Genomic DNA, 18,198 nt, shown 5'->3' with positions numbered 1-18,198 from the left:
CGACGTTTGTTTGTATTTTTGAAAAATGACCTTAATGAGGGTATAGAAGGATGAGTTAGTAAATTTACGGTTCACAGTAAGGTCGGTGGAGCTCTGGGCAGTGCTGATGGATGTTGCAGGGACTGAGATGAAATGTTCTATGTTCATGCACCTACAATGGGCTGAATAGCTTCCTTCTGTGATATAACAATTCTGAGGTACTCTGACCCACAATAAAAGCATTAGGTGCCTGGAGAGACAAGCTGGTCTAGTAAAGGACACACACTGCACAAGCATCCATCATCTCTTCCTGTTCTCTGATATACAGCAGACTTAAAATATCTGCCCAAACAAAATAGATTGATTCAAATTCAAGCAGTCAGGTGGACGTTCAGCTGAGGGGATTGTCATCAGGGGATTTAATGAATAATAAGATTTCAGAATAACACAAATAATAAAATAATATCACAGGAGCATCATAATTGGCAGCAGAGTAAAACTTACGGTTCCAAATATTTGCAAGGTCAACATACTGTCCAGTTTTGGTCACCTTGCTATAGGAAGGATGGTATTAAACTGGAACTTTGCAAGGATGTTGCCAGGACTTAAGGGTCTCAGTCATAGGGAGAGGTTGGATAAACTGGGACATTTCTCTTAGAGCGCAGGAGACTGAAGGGGGCGTAGGTGCTTCAAGAGTCGAGTCATGGCCCACATCAGCTCCAGTCTCCCAGCCTGCCTCGATCCCCTCCAATTTTCCTACCAGTGGAATGGGTTCATAGTGGGTGCCACCTCAGATTCTTGCTCACTGAATATGGGTTCACCTTCAACACCATTATTCCCTTCAGACTGATCACCAAACTCCCTAACCTTAGTCTTGGTTCTGCCCTCTGAAATTGGATCCCCAGCTTTCTGACCTACAGTGCACAATCAGTGAAAATAGGTAAGTGTGTCTCTTCCATGATAACAATCAACACTGAAATCCCAAAGGATATGTCCTCAGCCCCCTACTATACTCCCTATACATGCACGACTGCATTGCCAAATTTTGAATGAATGCCATCTACATGTTCACTGATGACACCATCATAGTATGACAGGTATGTAATGATGGCAAGTCAAAATACAGAATGGAAATAGAGGACTTGGTGATGTGCTGCACTGAGACCATCCTCTCTTTCAACGTCGGCAGAACTAACCAACTTATCATTGACTTCAGAAAGAAAGGAGGAGAACATGCCCTCATCTGCATCAATGGAACTGAAGTTGAAAGGATGGATAGCATTAAGTTGCGCGGAGTGACGAGAACCGACCTCCCATGTAGATGTGACAGTCCAGATGGCACAACAATGCCTCTTCTTTCTTTGGCAGCTCAGGATATTTGACATTTCCACAAGGACCCTCACCAATGTCTACAAATGCACCACTGAGAGCAAACTATCTGGGTGCATAATGACCCGGTGTGGTTACAGCCCTGTCCAGGACAGTAAGAGAAATGACAAAAGGTTGTGTGCACAGCCCATGCCATCACGGAAACCAACCTGCCATCTATTGCCTCCATTAACACAGCTCGCTGCCACGGAAAGGCTGACAACATGATCAAAGACCCATCGCACCGAGATCTCCTACAATCTCTTCCATCAGGCAGACTCTACAGAAGCTTGAACACACAAACCAGCCATTATTAAGCTAAGGAATGGACTCTATAACTTCAAATAAAGCTGATCTTGCTCACATTGATATTGCCTATCGCATGCCCTTTCAGGTATAGCCTGTATGCCTCAGTTTAAGTTTCTCCTTTCCCCTATGACCTGTATGTCTTTGCTTATTGTAGGAATGAGATTCCCCAGCTAGGGACAAAGGCTCTGGAGGCAGACAGGACACCGGCACGAAATGGACTTTAATTCAAGCAAAACCTGGTTAATGCTGGAAGAATACCAAAGGATCTTCCTCGAAACTGACTTTGACATGAGAAGACAATCTTTTTCTTAATCGTTAGCTCAGATCAGAAGGCAAATCAATGACACACTTAGATTTTTCCAGTAAAAAGACAGCATTTTTATACGTTCTGTGTTGCAATGATCGTACACAACTTGTTCAGTGTACCCTCCACTCCCCATCTGCAGAACGAATCTTGTAAAACAACTGCTCAATGATGGACACTCCCAGGGACACCTCGAGGTTCTTATTTGTTTCGGAAGCTTAACGATTTTTGTTATCTCTAGTCCTTGAGATCTTGCTATAATGTATTCCAAAGGTAGTGGCTGTGCTCGTTTTAGTCATACCCCTCATTGTTCGTCTACTCTCCATTGGGCAGGCTATCTCTTATCAAATTCCGTTATCACATTTTACATTAAAAATTTTGATTCTGTTACAAAATTCTTAATGTCATTATTATTTCTACTGTTAAACCTTTTTTTTTAGCGAATTAGACAACACCTACCAGGCATCTCCTTCAGGTTTTATAATTACATTGAAATCTCTGTCAATGATTATTTAACTTGAGTATTTAACTTGGGTTGCTGTTTTTTGGATGAGAAGAATCAATACTGAGATCAGAATAAGTTACCTTTTGTAATGATTCTTCAAAGTTTGTGTGCTACAATTTCATTCTTTTATCTCTGTTCTGTTACAAATCATCAATTTTCTTTAAAGAAAAGAACCTTCTTTATCACTATGTTGGCATGTTTCAGAATCTTGTGAATCAGATTATCCTTTCTTTTGCCTTGAAATAATTCCCTTCTCAAGGACCCTTTTGTCACTAATGCTGAAGAAGTCTACGTTAATGTTTGACTATTTTGTGGCTCTTCAGAAACAGACAGCTGAAGTAGACATTTAAATTTCGGCCACTCCATGTCTCTAAAAAAAGGCAGCTCCAATTCTCACTATGGTCTGCCAGAACTGTGTATAAACAAAGAGCTTCACTCGACTTAGATACGTGTGACAATGAATCCTATTGAATCAAATGAAACCAAATCATATGGTAGAGAGAGAGAGAAATTGTCACAAGGTCAAAAAACCCAGATCAAACCTCTGCAGCCTTCCACATCCGGCCAAAAATCGTGATAGAAGATTAAATAACTAACTGGTGGAGAGGGCTCCACAACTATTCCCATTCTATCAATGGATCAGCTCTGCACATCAGTGTAAATAAACAAGGAGATAGTATTTGCACCATCCTAGCCAGGGGTGCTGAGTCAATGATTCAACTCACCGTCTTCATGATGCCCACAGAATTAGAGGCCAGTCTTCACCCAATTCAATTCGCATGAAGAAACAGCTGGACACAGCAGATACGACAAAGGCAATGAGCCCTGACACCATTCCTGCAATAGGACTGAAGAGTTGTGCTGCACAACAAGCCGTGGCCCTGGGGAAGCTGTTTAATTCTAGCACCAACTCTGACATCTCACTGACTATGTGGAAAATTACTCAGCTATGTCCTGTTCCAAAGCGGGGAATAATTACAAACTGGCCAATTACAAACCCCTCAGTCCCATCACGACAGTCAAATTGGGAGTTCTTTTTGATAGAGCTGTCAAGCAGCACAGACATAACAAGCTCAGTGTAGTTTCTGATCGGTCCCCATGTGGACATGGTGCTGTTTTGGAAGTCACTGGATTAATAATCCAGACCAGGCTAATGCTCTGGCAGCTGGTGGAAGTTAAAAACAATTAATAAAATATCGAGATCTCAAATCTGGTGTCAGTAAGAGTGACCTTGAAGTCAATGTCGATTGTCAACACCAATTTGCTTTTCCAATGTACTTTCAGGAAGTGAATCTCCCGTGCTTTCCTGGTCTGGCCTAAAAGTGACTCCAGACACACAGACATGTGATAAACTCTTCAATGGTCTCTGAAAAGGCCAAGCAAAACACTCTATTAAATCAAACTGCTCCGAGGTCTTAAAGGATAAAACTGGACAGAACACCCAGCACCAGTCTCAGTATGGAAAAGGGAACGGGAAACACAGTCCTGTTGACCCTGCAGAGACCTCCTTCCTAACATCTGTGAACTTGTGACAACATTTACAGAGCTTTCCCACAGACTGCGCAGAAACATCGGGAATGTAATAGGCCATACAGCACATTGAGCCTGCCCCATCCTAGTCAATGTCTGAACATCTCCTCAATGCACTTTCTCCACACACTGCACACATCTCTTAATGTGATTAACCTTGTGAAGCTATAAAACAGGAACAGTGGTAGTCACTTTTGTCTGTCGAGTTTGCTATGCAATTCAATATAATGATGGGTGAACCTTTATTTCTACACCATACTCCTTCTCTCTCCCCCATCCTTTCGGTGTCTAGACATCTTTCTTCGTCATTAGTGCCTTGTCTTCCACAGACTTATGTGAGAGAGAATTCTCAGGTTCACCAGTTTCTGAGTGCAGACATTTATTCTTATCTAAATGCATTGTGACCAGCCTGTACTTAATACTGTGGCACCGTTTTTTAGACATCCCAGCCAGGGGAATTATCATCACTGCTTCCAATCCATCTCACCCTGTCAGTGTTTTCTTTATCTCACTGAGATCTCCACTAATTTTCCTAAACCCCATGGAATACAGGATCAGTCGCCCCACACTCTGCTGCCATAAAATTCTCTCATCCCAGAGATCAGTCTGATCATCCTTCGCTGCACTCCATCAGTGTCAGGTTTGTCCTTTATTAGGTAAGGAGACCAAAACTGCACACAACACTGCACAATGTTCGAGTGGAGGTCTCACCAAGGGCCTGTAAAGCTGCACTGAGAAACCCTTACTCCTGGTTTCAAAGCCCCCTGAAATGAGGGTCAACACCCCATTTATCTTCCAGACTGCTTTCTGCTCCTGCAATATTGCTTTCAGTGACTAGTGGACAGGGAGATCCCAGATCCTTTTCAATGTTACAGCTCCCGACTTGGTGGGTCTGCGTAAACTGGTCTGTGTGCCAATGTATTCCCAGTATTGACTTCTGTCTTCAGAACTCACTGCCCTGCATCGAATTCAGAGGTCTCTCCAAACAATAACAAAAGAAAAGTGCAGTTCCCTTTATAGATTGATATTTCTCAACCACTCCCTTTTGAAATGGTTAGAAGGCGTTTTAATGTTTCCCAACAAAGTCGACAACATCACATCTATCCACACTGCTCTTCATATGCCACATATTTACTCATTCACTCCATTTGTTTCAATCACCTTTACGTTTTTTTTCACATACTCCTCGCTTTTCAAAATCCTTGTTCCATCAGCAGACTTGGAAACTTTGCATTTGTATCCCTCAACGAGATATTTGAGATGTATTGTGAATATCTGGCGCCCCAACACCAGTATTTGCGATGCCTCACGAGCCTTCCAAACTGAAAACCATCCATTTATTCCTACTTATTGTTTCCTGTCAACACTTCCATTTTAACACCATGTCCATATATTACCCCCATTCCATGTGCTTTTACTTTGCACACTAGGCTTGGGACTCTATTAAAATTCTTGCTGAAAATCCAAGTTCAGTGCCTCTATTGATTTTACTGTAATTAATCAACAAGTCAGTTGCTCAAATATGTTCCCATTTCGTCAATGTGTGTTGATTGTTTTCTATGCCCATTATTTTCAGTTCCAATAATTTCTCCAAATTAGTTTATTTACTATTTCATTCTGCATCATTTTCTCATCAGACTCAGGTTTTCTCCTATTGCTGGGTAGGCTTTGTTTATGTCTTTTTTCATGAAGACATAATTGAAGTAGTTGTATCATGTTTCTCTGTTCTCCATTCTCCATTCCCTGCTTTCTGACTATAAGGAAGGTGACACTTCGACTAAAAAGAACAGCTGTTGTCTAATCACCCTGTCCATGATCTTGTAATATTAAACCTGAATTACTTACACACTCAACTTCCTCTGCTCCAAAATAAATAACTCGAGCTTACCCAGCTTCTCTCCATAGCTCATATGTTCCATCCCAGGGAACATCCTGGTGAATCCCTCTGCACCTCATCCAGTGCAATCGCATACTTCCTGTAATGTGGCTCCCAGAACTGCACACAATATTTCATTTGGCCTTACCAAAGTGCTATATAAAACTCGAATAATCTTTGGGTCAATGAATAAAGGCTTTATCTACAGTCATGCTGAACTCATCAATTATCATATCCAGTCACATTCAGGAATGTGTGGAGAAGCAAGCTCTGGGTTTCCGAGTGTGATGCCATTCTTTGAGTACTCCCCTGTCTGGTTCCTTCTTCCAAAGTGTATCACCGCATATTTATCAGGGTTACATTCCATCTGCCATTTATATGACCATCTGACCATTCGATCTGTATCTTCCTGTAACATAAGACCTGCCAACCACCCGGCCAATCTTTGTGTCAAACACAAACTTATTAATCACACTCCGCCGACCCACTTCACATTCACATCACTTATGAATACCACAAATAATACGGAACACAGCACTGATCTCTGTGGTACACCAGGGGAAATTGGGTTCCAGTCACACAAACAGCCTTCTACCATGAAGTTGAGTTGGGATGCAGCTTGGGAAGTCACTAATAGGCCCTACATGTTCCCTGGTTGTTCTGTTCCACTTGGTATACGTGAAGAATATCCGGGGATTCTCCTTAATCTTGCCCTGCCAACAGGCTTCCATGCCCCTGTGTTAGTCAGTCCCCTCCGAGGGAAGAATTTCCTCCTTATTACGGTCTTAAATAGCATATCCCTTATCCTGTCATTATTTGCCTTAAATATGGAGTAGACAGCTAGAGAAACACCCTGTTTATTTCCACCTCATCAAATGTATCATAGATTTTTGAAATTTCACTGCGATCACCTCTCATGCATTGAAACTGGGGAAGTCGCAAGATAAATCTCCCCATTACAAAACCTTGTCATCTGAGGAATTAATCTGGAGAATGTCCATTGCACGTCCTCTGTGATCAGTGTAACTTTCTTAGATTAGGTCACCAACACTGCACTCAATACCTCCGGTACCCTCTCACCAACACTCTATGCAACTCTTTCATGATGTCTTTACCTCTGTATTCTGATTCCCTTAAACAAACTCCAATCTAACTTTAACTTTCCAATTCCACGTATTCTGCCAAATACCATGCACACTAATTGCATCTACGTACTGACTGTGTCAGTTATAGATGCATTGAGATGTACAACATGGAAACAGTCCCTTCAGTCCAATCCGTCCATGTCTCGCAGATATCCCAACCCAATCTCGTCCACCCTGCCTGCAACCGGCCCAGTGCCTCCAAACACTTCCTACTCATACAACCATCCAAATGCCTTTTAAATGCTGCAATTGTACCAGCCTCCACCACATCCTCTGGCAGCTCATTCCAAACACATAACACCCTCTGTGTGAAAAAGTTGCTCCATATGTCTCTTTTACATTTCAATTACTTACAGCATGGAAACAAGTCCACAACGACCCACCATCCATTCCCCTACACCTAACACTACGGGCAATTTAGCATAACCAATTCACCTAACCTGCACATTTTTTTGATTGTGGGAGGAAACCCACGCAGATATGGGGAGAACCTGCAAACTCCACACAGAAAGTCTGCATAGTTGGAGGTGGGAATTGAACCAGAGTCTCTGGCGTTGTAAGGCAGCATTGCTAACCACTGCGCCACCGTGCCACTCAGCACCTGTTGCCTCACCCGAAACCTATGCCCTTTAGTACCGGACTCCCCGACCCCAGGGAAAAAAAACTTTGTTCATTTATATTCTCCAAGCCCATCATAATTTTGTACGTCTCTATAAGGTCCCCCTCAGCCTCCAACGCTCAGGGGAAAACAGCCCCAGCTTGTACAGCCTCTCCCTATACCTCAAATCCTCAAACCCTGTCAATATCCTTGTAAATCCTTCTTGAACCCTTTCAATTTCCACAACATATTTCCGATAGGAAGGAGGCCAGAATTCCATGCAGTATTCCAACAGTGGCCGAACCATTGTCCCCTACAGCCGGAACATGACCTCCCAACTCCAATGCTCATTACTCCAACCAATAAAGGAAAGCTTACCAAACGCCGCCTTAACTATTATATCTACCTATGACGCCACTTTCAAGGAGCTATGAACCTGCACTCCAAGGTCTCTTTGTTCAGGAACACTCCCAAGGACTTTGCCATTCAGTGTATAAGTCCTGGTAAAATTAGCTTTCCCAAAATGCAGCACCTCGCATTTATCTGAATTAATCTCCATCAGCCACTTCTCAGCACGTTGGTCCGTCTGATCAAAACCCTGTTGCACTCTGAGGTAACCTTCTTCCCTGTCCACTACACCTCCAATTTAGTTGTCATCTGCATACTTACTAACGATACCTCTTACGCTCTCATCCAAATCATTTATACAAATGACAAAAAAAGGACCCAGCACTGATCCTTGAGGTACTCTACTGTTCACAGGCCTCCAGCCTGAAAAACAACCCTCCAACTCCACACTCTGTCTTCAAACTTTGAGCCAGTTGTATATCCAAATGGCTAGTTGTCCCTGTATTCCGTGAGATATAAACTTTCTAACCAGTCTCCCATTGAGAATCTTGTCGAACGCGTTACTGAAGTCCATATAGATCACATCTTCTGCTCTGCCCTCTTTGTTACTTCTTCAAAAAGCTTTATCAAGATTGTGAGATATAATTTCCCACGCACAAAGCCATGTTGACTGTCCCTAATCAATCCTTGTCTTTCCAAATTCATGTACATCCTGTACTTTAGAATTCCCTCCGACAACTTGCCCACCACCGACGTCAGGCTCACTAGCCTATAGTTCCCTGGCTTGTCTGAACCACCCTTTTTAAACAGTGGCACCACGTTTTCCAAACTCCAGTCCTCTGACACCTCTCCTGTGATTATCAACGGTACAAATGTCTCAGCAAGAAGCCCAGCAATCACTCCTCCAACTTCCCACAGAGTTCTAGGGTACACCTGTTCAGGTCCTGGGGATTTATCCTTCTATCCAGCCCTTCCTCCTCAGTAATATGGGCATTCTATAACGTGTAACCATCTATTTCCAGACATTCTATATCTTCCATATCCGTTTCCACAGTAAATACTGATGCGAAATACTCGTTTAGTATCTCCCCCATTTTCTGCGACTCCACGCAAAGGCTGCCTTGCTGATCTTTGAGGGGCTCTATTCTCTCCCAAGTTATGATTTTGTCCTTAATATACTTGTAAAAACACTTTGGATTCTCCTTAATTTTACTTGCTAAAGCCAGGTCATGTTCCCTTTTTGCCCTCTTGATTTCCCTCTTCAGTATACTCCTATTGCCTTTATATTCTTCTAAAGATTCGCTCGATCTATCCTGTCTATACATGACATATGCTTTCTTCGTTTTAGTGAGCCAGCATTCACTATACCTACCAGCCTTTCCTTTCATCCTAACAGGAATATGCTTTCTCTTGATTTTTCTGTTATCTCATTTCTGAAGGCTTCCCATTTTCCAGCCGTCCGTTTACCTGTGAATATCTGCCCACAATCATATTTTGAAAGATCTTGCCAAATACCATCAAAGTTGTCCTTTCTCCAATTTAGAACATCACCTTTTAGATCTGGTCTATCCGCTTCCATCATTATTTTAAGTCGAATAGAATTATGACAACTGGTCCAAAAGCGCACCTCCACTGACACCTCAGTCACCTGCCCTGCCTTATTTCCCTAGAGTACGTCAAGTTTTGCACCTTCTCTAGTAGGTTCATCCACATACACATTTAACAATTTCCTCTCCATCTAGACCCTTAACGCGATGGCAGTCCCAGTCGATGTTTGGAAAGTTAAAATCTCCTAACATAATCACCCTACCTTCTAACAGATAGCTGTGATCTCCTTACAAGTTTGATTCTCAATTTCCCTCTATTAGGGGTCTATAATACAATCCCAATAAGGTGGTCATCCCGTTCTCATTTCTCAGGTCTACCCAAATAACTTCCCAGGATGGTATTCCAGGAATATCCTCCCTCAGTACAGCTATAATGCTATCCCTCATCAAAAACGCCATTCCCCCCTCCTGTTCTGCCTCCCTTTCTATCTTTCCTGTAGCATTTGTATCCTGGAACATTTAGCTGCCAGTTCTGTCCATCCCTATGGCCACGTTTCTGTAATTGCTATGATATCCCAGTCACATGTTCCTAACCATGCCTTGAGTTCATCTGCCTTCTCTGTTAGGCCCCTTGCATTTAAATAAATGCAGTTTAATTTATTAGTCCTAACTTGTCCCTGCCTCCCCTGACTCTTTGACTCGTTTCTATTCTCAATTGTACCAATCTCAGATTGATCTATTTCCTCACTATCTCCCTGCACCCCCCCCTTGCCTTCCCCCCGCCCTCCTTATTAGTTTAAATCCTTTCGAGCAGCTCGAGCAAATCTCCCTGCCAGTATATTCGTTCCCTTCCAATTTAGGTGCAACCCGTCTTTCTGGTACAGGTTCCTTCTACCCCAAAAGAGATTCCAGTGACCCAAAAATGTGAATACTTCTCCCATACACCAGCTCCACAGCCATGTGTTCCTCTGCTCGATCCCTCGATTCCTATCCTCACTAGCTCGTAGCGCCGGGAGTAATCCAGATATTACTACTCTCGAGAACCTCCTTTTTAAATTCCTGCCTAACACCCTGCAATCTCCATCCAGAATCTCAAAATTTTCCCTTCCTATGGCGTTGGTTCCAATTTGGACAATGACCTCTTGCTGGCCCTTCTCCCCCGTGAGATCATTCTGCACCCTTTCTGAGACACCCTTGATCCTGGCACCAGGGAAGCAACACACCATTTTGCTTTTTCCTCTGCTGGCCACAGAAACGTCTGTCTGTACCTCAGACCAGGGAGACCCCGAACACAATGGACATCGTGGAATCCGACGTATCCCTTGTTGCATTCCAGCCAGTGTCAATATAAGAACCTTGCCTGCTGTGCTACGTTCTCCTGCGAATCCATCACCCGCTACATTTTCCAAAACAGCATATTTGTTTGAAATAGGGACAGCCCCAGAAGACTCCTGCACTAGCTACTTAACGCTCTTACCTTTCTTGGATTTAACCCATCTATGTAACTGTATCTGAGACTTCCCTCCTTCCTATAACTGCCAACCATCACATACTGTTGCTGTTACAAATTCTTTATTGTCTTTAATGATCTGTCCAACCGATGCATTCGATCTGATAGGATTCGCAACCAGAAGCATTTATTGCAGATATAACCGCAGTAACCCTTAAATACTCTTTAAACTCCCACATCTGACAAGAAGCGCATATGATTCTACTCAGGCCATTGTGCTCCTTCACAATCTTAAAACCCAGAAAAATAAAATTGTCTTATTCCTCTACAAAACATTGCCCAAGGTTAAATTAATATTTATGGCTTATATTTTAAGATTAATCAAGAGACATATCTCAAAAACATAGAATTAAAGAAGATCCCACTCTACTCACTTCTGCAGACTTTCTGTTGGACACAGTTAAAACAATTCACTTATCTGGCTGGGAAATTTGCCCAAACAGTTCCTCCAAACCAGTTGTAAATTTCACTGTATGTTCATTTCCCGAGTCACACTCCGATATCCTGCGATACATGAATTCAAACAGCAAAGGCAGTAACTGTGTAGGACCGTTGTCCTGTTCATTTCTTCACCTTACCATGTGCTTCCTTTGACGGTTCTTTTCCCTTTCAAACTGCTGTTGCTTTGACCTTTTTTCCCCCGAAGTTCCAAAACAATGCAACATCATAGAAAACAGTGATTGCTGCTCCTGGAATTCGAGGAAATCACCTCCAACACCTAAAATGCCTCAAAAAAGGAGCAGCCGTTACAGCCAGAGACTTTCCCTGCCCAGACTTCTAAAAATCCAAACACACTATATCCACTGGCTGTCCGTGGTCTATACTGCAAGAAACAACTTTAAATAATTCCGAAGTGTGTCAGGCATGATTTCTCTCTCAGAAATGCATTGTGATTCTCTGTCATTTTGCTGTTCATTTCTAAGTACCCAATATCACATATTATATAATGGATTCCAACTGTTTCCCGACATTTGTCAAATTAATTGGTCTGCAGTCCTCCACGTCATCTCTTCTCCCCTGCGTACATATATGGATCATGTTTATTACCTTTCAGTTATCTACAATCGCTATGGCCTTTGCAGGATCTGCAAGAAAATAAAACACAGTCACCGACAGTTCAATTAATATGCTGTTTATTTCTGGCATTTTGATATCAAGTATATCTGGCCCATCAGACTTAGCAATGATCAATATAGCTCAATTTTCAAGTACTACCTTGTTTCTGATATGAATTGACTTTATTTCTTTATTTCTACAAGACCGATGTGATCACTTGCTTTACACAGAGATTTCCTGGCGCTTTCTCCATGAAGACAGATGCAAAGTAAATGGTTAATTTCTCTGCCATTTCCTTGTTCTTCACAATAAATTCTCCTATACCTTACAAATTTCCACATTTGGCCTTACTTTGGTTTTCTTTGGGACATGGATCATAGATTTTAGCAGTCTGTGTGTTTCCTGCTTGTTTGTATTTGAGCAGTCTGTGTGTTTCCTGTTTGTTTGTATTCATGTTTTTTTTGAGTCTCTTAACACTTTCGTCGTCCTTATTTTCTGAAAAGTTAAATCGGAATGTTCAGGTTTGCACACTATCTGGAATTCTTCTGAAGCTGCTTCCTTAGATTTAATGCAATCATTAATTTCTTCCGTAAACCAATAACGAGTCACCTTCCCTTTCTGTGGTGTTTGTAACTTAGTGATATGTACGTATTTTACAGATTTTACAGCATTTCTATCACTAACAGCCAATGTCCGTCTCACTCTAAATGTCCTATTGTATTTTTCCAATTCACTTGACCTTCTAGCCTCCGGGTTTCCGTGATATTTGAGTGTAATGTTCAAAAATTCTACATTGCTTGCAGGCGCCATGTAAAATGCAACATATTAATGTCATGATTGCCCAATAGCTGCCTCAGAGCACGGTAAGTAATTAGTCCTTCTGACAACACACCACCACGCCCGAAATAACCTGCTCTCTACTTTGGTTCACAAATTACTCTTCTGCCTACCTCATATACACATGAAATAGATTTTTCACAGCATTAGCAATCATTTAGTTATCGCAGGTTACATGCAATTTCATATCATCCCGTATTACTGCAACACCCACGATATTTGCATATCTAACTTCCAGAGAATCGGATGCACAAAATTGCACAACAGTTTTGGTTTAGTAATGAAATGCAACAATGTGTGTTACTCCTTCATGTTTGCAAGATCCATGCAAACTGATTTTGAAGAAGCTGTGGGATGTTCTCTGTGGTGTTATTAGTGATAGACGTGTACAAGACATTGGAGAGGCTCACCCCGATGCTGAGATGTTCTGAAGAAATGCCCATCAATACAGGACAAGCATCAATAACCTTCCCCGCTCGGCCAGGACAAATGTCTCCCTTTTCTCTCTACTCCCTCACACTCTCTGCATGTCTGTTACAGCATCTACCCCCGAACAAGGCTCTTGCTCCACGACTCTCAGTATTGCACGCAACACTCTCTTTCCTTCACTATCTCTGTCACTGAAAGCAAATCGAGATTGAATTTATTGCTTTGCCAACATTGAACCAGTGAGACAATTTGATGCTGGGGACATACAAATGCGGATATTTGGAAAATTGGGGAGGGAGCAGATGCCATCATGACAGAATAAGCCTGGGGAACAAGCATCTTGCTCTGCAAGAAATTAGGAAATACTCACTATCTTAGATATTTTTCATATGAAACATATTCACAGTGAACAGAAATACGACGACTCAGGGGATTCAGCAGCCAGAAGAGTAACATCACAGAGGACGGTAGTGGCTGTGTGTGTTTAAAATTAAGTTGATGTTATCTTCATTAGTGTCTTATTCCAGCAACATATTGTTCAAGAGTTGGGGGCAGTTATGGGGGAGGGGGCTTGGTAAAAGTTGTAAATAGTTGTGGCATAATGTTTACCTTTACAGTTAAAAATAAATAGGAGTTATTTTCTTCAAAAAGTGGAGTTTACAAGTTTTCTGTCACTCATATTCTAATAGATTACGAGGTGAGGTGAGCTTTCCTGGGTGTTTGGTTTAATTAAAAGAGGGGTTCACACCATGTCGTAACACTTGCAAAGAACAACAGAGAGCAACAACAAAAAAAAAGGAGTGAGAAAATTCAATATGTGGATAAGTAAACCAGTCATGTAAGGACAGACAGTAAGAGTTTTTTTTTCGATACATAAAGGGAAAACGAGAGGCAAAATTGGGCATCTGATCGCTAGAAATTGACACAGGAGACATAGTCATGTGGAACAAGGAAATGGCTGACTAGCTAAAATATTACTTGTTGTCAAAGTTCACAGTTGAAAACACGAGTAATATCCCAAACATTGAAAAGACTTAGTGGACAGACCTGAGTAAGGTGGGCATCACCTAGGAAAAGGTGCTGGGAAAACTGAATGGTCTGAAGGTCAGTAAATCATCTGGACCAGATGGACTCCACTCCAGATTTCTAAGGCACCTAGCTGATGAGAAAGTGGAAGCGTTGGTGGTGATCTTTCAGGAATCTCTCGAATCAGGGAGATTCCCAGTGGACTGGAAAATCGCTAACGTGATACCCCTGTTTAAAAAGGGAGGAAAGCAAAAAACGGAAAATTACAGAATGACTAATCTAAACTTGACTGTGGGTAAGATCCTGGAATCCATTATGAAGGATGAGATTTCTGAATGGAAGTGGATGGTAAATTAGGACAAAGTTAGCATGTTTTCATCAAGGGCAGGTCATGCCTGGAAAATCTGCTAGAAAACCTTGAGGACGTAACGATCAGCTTAGAACGAGGAGAGCCAATGGATGTCATCCACCTGGACTTCCAGAAGGTCTTTGACAATGTGCCGACATGAGGCTACTGAGTAGTGCAAGGGCCCATGGTGTTAGAGGCAAGGTGCTAGCATGGATAGAAGTTTGGATGTTTGGAAGGAAGCAAAGAGTGTCGATAAAAGTGTCCTTCTCAGGATGACAGCCGGTGACACGTGGCATTCCACAAGGCTCAGTGTTGGGACCACAAATTTTCAAATTATACATTAACGATCCAGAAGAAGGATCGGAAGTCAGTCTGGCTACGTTAGAAGATGAAACAAAGATACGTATAGGGACAGGTAACGTCGAAGAAGCAGGCAGGTTCACAAAGGATTTGGATAGGTTAGGATAATGGGCCAAGAAGTCGCAGATGGAGTACGAAGTGGAAATTGTGGGAACATGCACTTTGTTAGGAAGAATAAAAACATGGACTACCGAGAACATTCAGATGTCTGAAGTGCAAAGGGACTTGGGAGTTCTACTCCAGGATTCTCTCAATGTAAAGTTGCAGGTTGAGTCAGTAGTTAGGAAAGCAAATGCAGCAGTGGAAATTATTTGGAAAGGCTTTGAATATAAAAGCAGGAACGTTCTTCTGAGGCTCGATGAGGCTCTTGTCAGACCATATTTGGAGTATTGTGCGCTGTTTTGAGCTCCATATCTCAGGAAGGATATGCTGACCTTGGAATGGGTTCACAGGTGGTACCCGGGAATGGTCCCAGGAATGAAAAGCTTAAGATATGAGAACGTTTGAGGACTCTAGGTCTGTTCTTGACGGAGTTCAGAGTAATGTGGGGGATCTAATTGAAACATACAGAATACTAAATGGCCTGGGCAGTGCGGATGGTGAGAAGACTTCCATTGGTAGGAGACTCTACGATCCAAGGATGCAATCCTAGAGTAAAGGGACATCCTTTTAGAACGGAGGTAAGGAGAAACTATTCAGCCAGAGAGTGGAGAATCTATGGAATTCATTGTCACAGAAGGCAGTGAAGGTCAGGTCATTAAGTATATTTAAGGCAGAGATAGTTAGCTTCTTGAGTATCAATGGGATCAATGGTTACAGGGAGAAATCAGGAGAATGGTGTTGAGAAACTTGTCAGCCATAATTGAATGGTGGATCAGACTCAACGTGCTGAATTGCCTAATTCTGTTTCTATATCCAATGATCTTATGGTCGTAAGCCACAGTCTATTGCACCCGCTCTCTCACTTTGTTCGTTCTGACAGTAAAATGTGAGAGTAAAAAATCCCTGAGTCATCTTTACCAAACATGGAGCATTCCTGCTGAGGATTCATGGGAATCTCTCCATTGCTTGAAGGAATGGAAATTCTGCCAAATCCAACTGTTCCAGGGAGAAGTCTCATACCAGCAGCTTGTTTGAAAATAACGTCGGAGACAGAGTATCAGTTGGGACACATTATCTCTTTTCCATTTGAAATGAGTTCAACTACTATGAAACGCTGGAAACCCTTTTCTATTATTTTTCATCTTCAGACATGTGCGATTGTGTATGTGTGTGACTCTGTGTCTCACATTTTTCGAGAGAATGACCTAGGTTACACTTCAACCCTGTTGTAACCAGTGAGAAGTGGGGCTGGAGAAGGACACAGTGACCCTCCAACATTTGTCAGAGCAGAAATGAGAAATTTGCACGGGCTGTTCAAATGGGAATCCTCTTCCTCAGAGGTTTCATCCCAAGATGGCAGCTCAACACCACCACTTCCAGCGTAATTAGACACAGTCCATAAATGTCAACGACATCCAGATTCCATGAACAAATCTAAAATGATAAATTGCAGCAGAATGAATTGAATGGGAACAAGACTGACAGATGAATGCCTGTTGCCTTCCAGGATTGTGCTGCCCTTGTAATTTGACTTTGTGCAGTTTCCTAGTATTGTACCTGGGTGCTTGCATTTATTCAAAGTTGTGTTTTGCTACATTTGACAGACATGTGAATGGAGGAAAATTGTGGACAGACAGAAAAGTGCTGCGTAGACCGCAATCAGACCAACCATGATTTTACTGTCTGTTCAAGCAATGACAAAGTGTCTAATGACCCACTCCTGCTTCTCAGTTCTCTGTTCCTATGTTCCATTCAGTCCTTAAAACCACTAGAATAGGAGCAGATGGAGACGACTTGCTCCAAATACCTGGTTCGCAGTATTACAGGATATCATTCAGTCCCTCAACACTGGGTGGTTTGCTGTGGGTTGGAAAATGTGATGGGAAATCCAAGCTGTGTATGAAAGTGGTCTCCCACCTCTTTCAAGAGTGTCTCCTCTCTGCAAGCGGTGTTTCGTTTGTTGGTCATGTTGTAGACCCAGATTCACGGTGAATATCGGGACCATATCTCTCCCAGAGACGGCTCACAAAATACTTTTCTCTCATTGTCCCCAACATTCAATAATAACACTTCTAGGAAAATTACAACTGTTCACTTTCCAAAGACAGAATATGAGAACAGAAGAAACAGGAATAGGTAATTTGGATGCTCACGCCATTGTATGCCATCATGGCTGACCGACTGTTGGCATTACCTCTTCTTTAATGCGCAACTTTTCACACACCTCAGCATTCTGACAGGTCAAAAATCCATCGACCTCGTGTTTAAATACATGGAGTGATCTCGCTCCCTTAACTTTCTCGATCTGAGAATTCCTGACATTCACTACGCTCTGTGAGAAGAAAACACTCTCCACACAGACACTATCACGTATGAGCATTAACAAAAGTGTTAACTGACCTGCTTAGTTAAGAGGGATTGACCCTGATATCAAGGCAGGATTTGACTGAAGATGTTATCCTCAGAGGCAATTAAATATCCAGAATCATGCATCCCGAGTACAAATAAACATACAAGACATGGAATGTATCACATTCTTAGTGTCTATGTAGAACACAATGAGTGATTGTCCATCACCATCAAGTTTCAATGCAATGACCTCTTATTCTCTGACAGTGCTACAGATTAACTTTCACTCACTGCTGTTTTACCATCAACCCAGGGATTAGTCTTGTGAAATTCGTTGACACAGCCTCCATTGCAATGAGATAATTCCTTTTCCAGGAGAAAACATCTATCCATAATACCCCAAATAAAGCCACAATCACACTCTCAGTGATGGTCACAATAATTCCTTTCCCTCACTTTCTGGTCTCTTTATCTTTATTATGCACTGTCACTGTTGTGGAATTTAAAAGTTTCTTACATCTTCATGTCAGCATCAGTAAAGCCAGCACCAGAGATGCCCGTGGAGATGAACATGATTACTGGGGAGAGACTCAGTCAGAAAGACTGCACTTGAAATAGGGAATGGTCACTGACCTGAATGGAAATGAAGTGTAGGAATAATAACACAGGTT

This window comes from Chiloscyllium punctatum, chromosome 18 (assembly GCF_047496795.1).
Source record: "Chiloscyllium punctatum isolate Juve2018m chromosome 18, sChiPun1.3, whole genome shotgun sequence".
Taxonomy (NCBI): Eukaryota; Metazoa; Chordata; class Chondrichthyes; order Orectolobiformes; family Hemiscylliidae; genus Chiloscyllium; species Chiloscyllium punctatum.
This window is presented reverse-complemented; position numbering follows the sequence as displayed.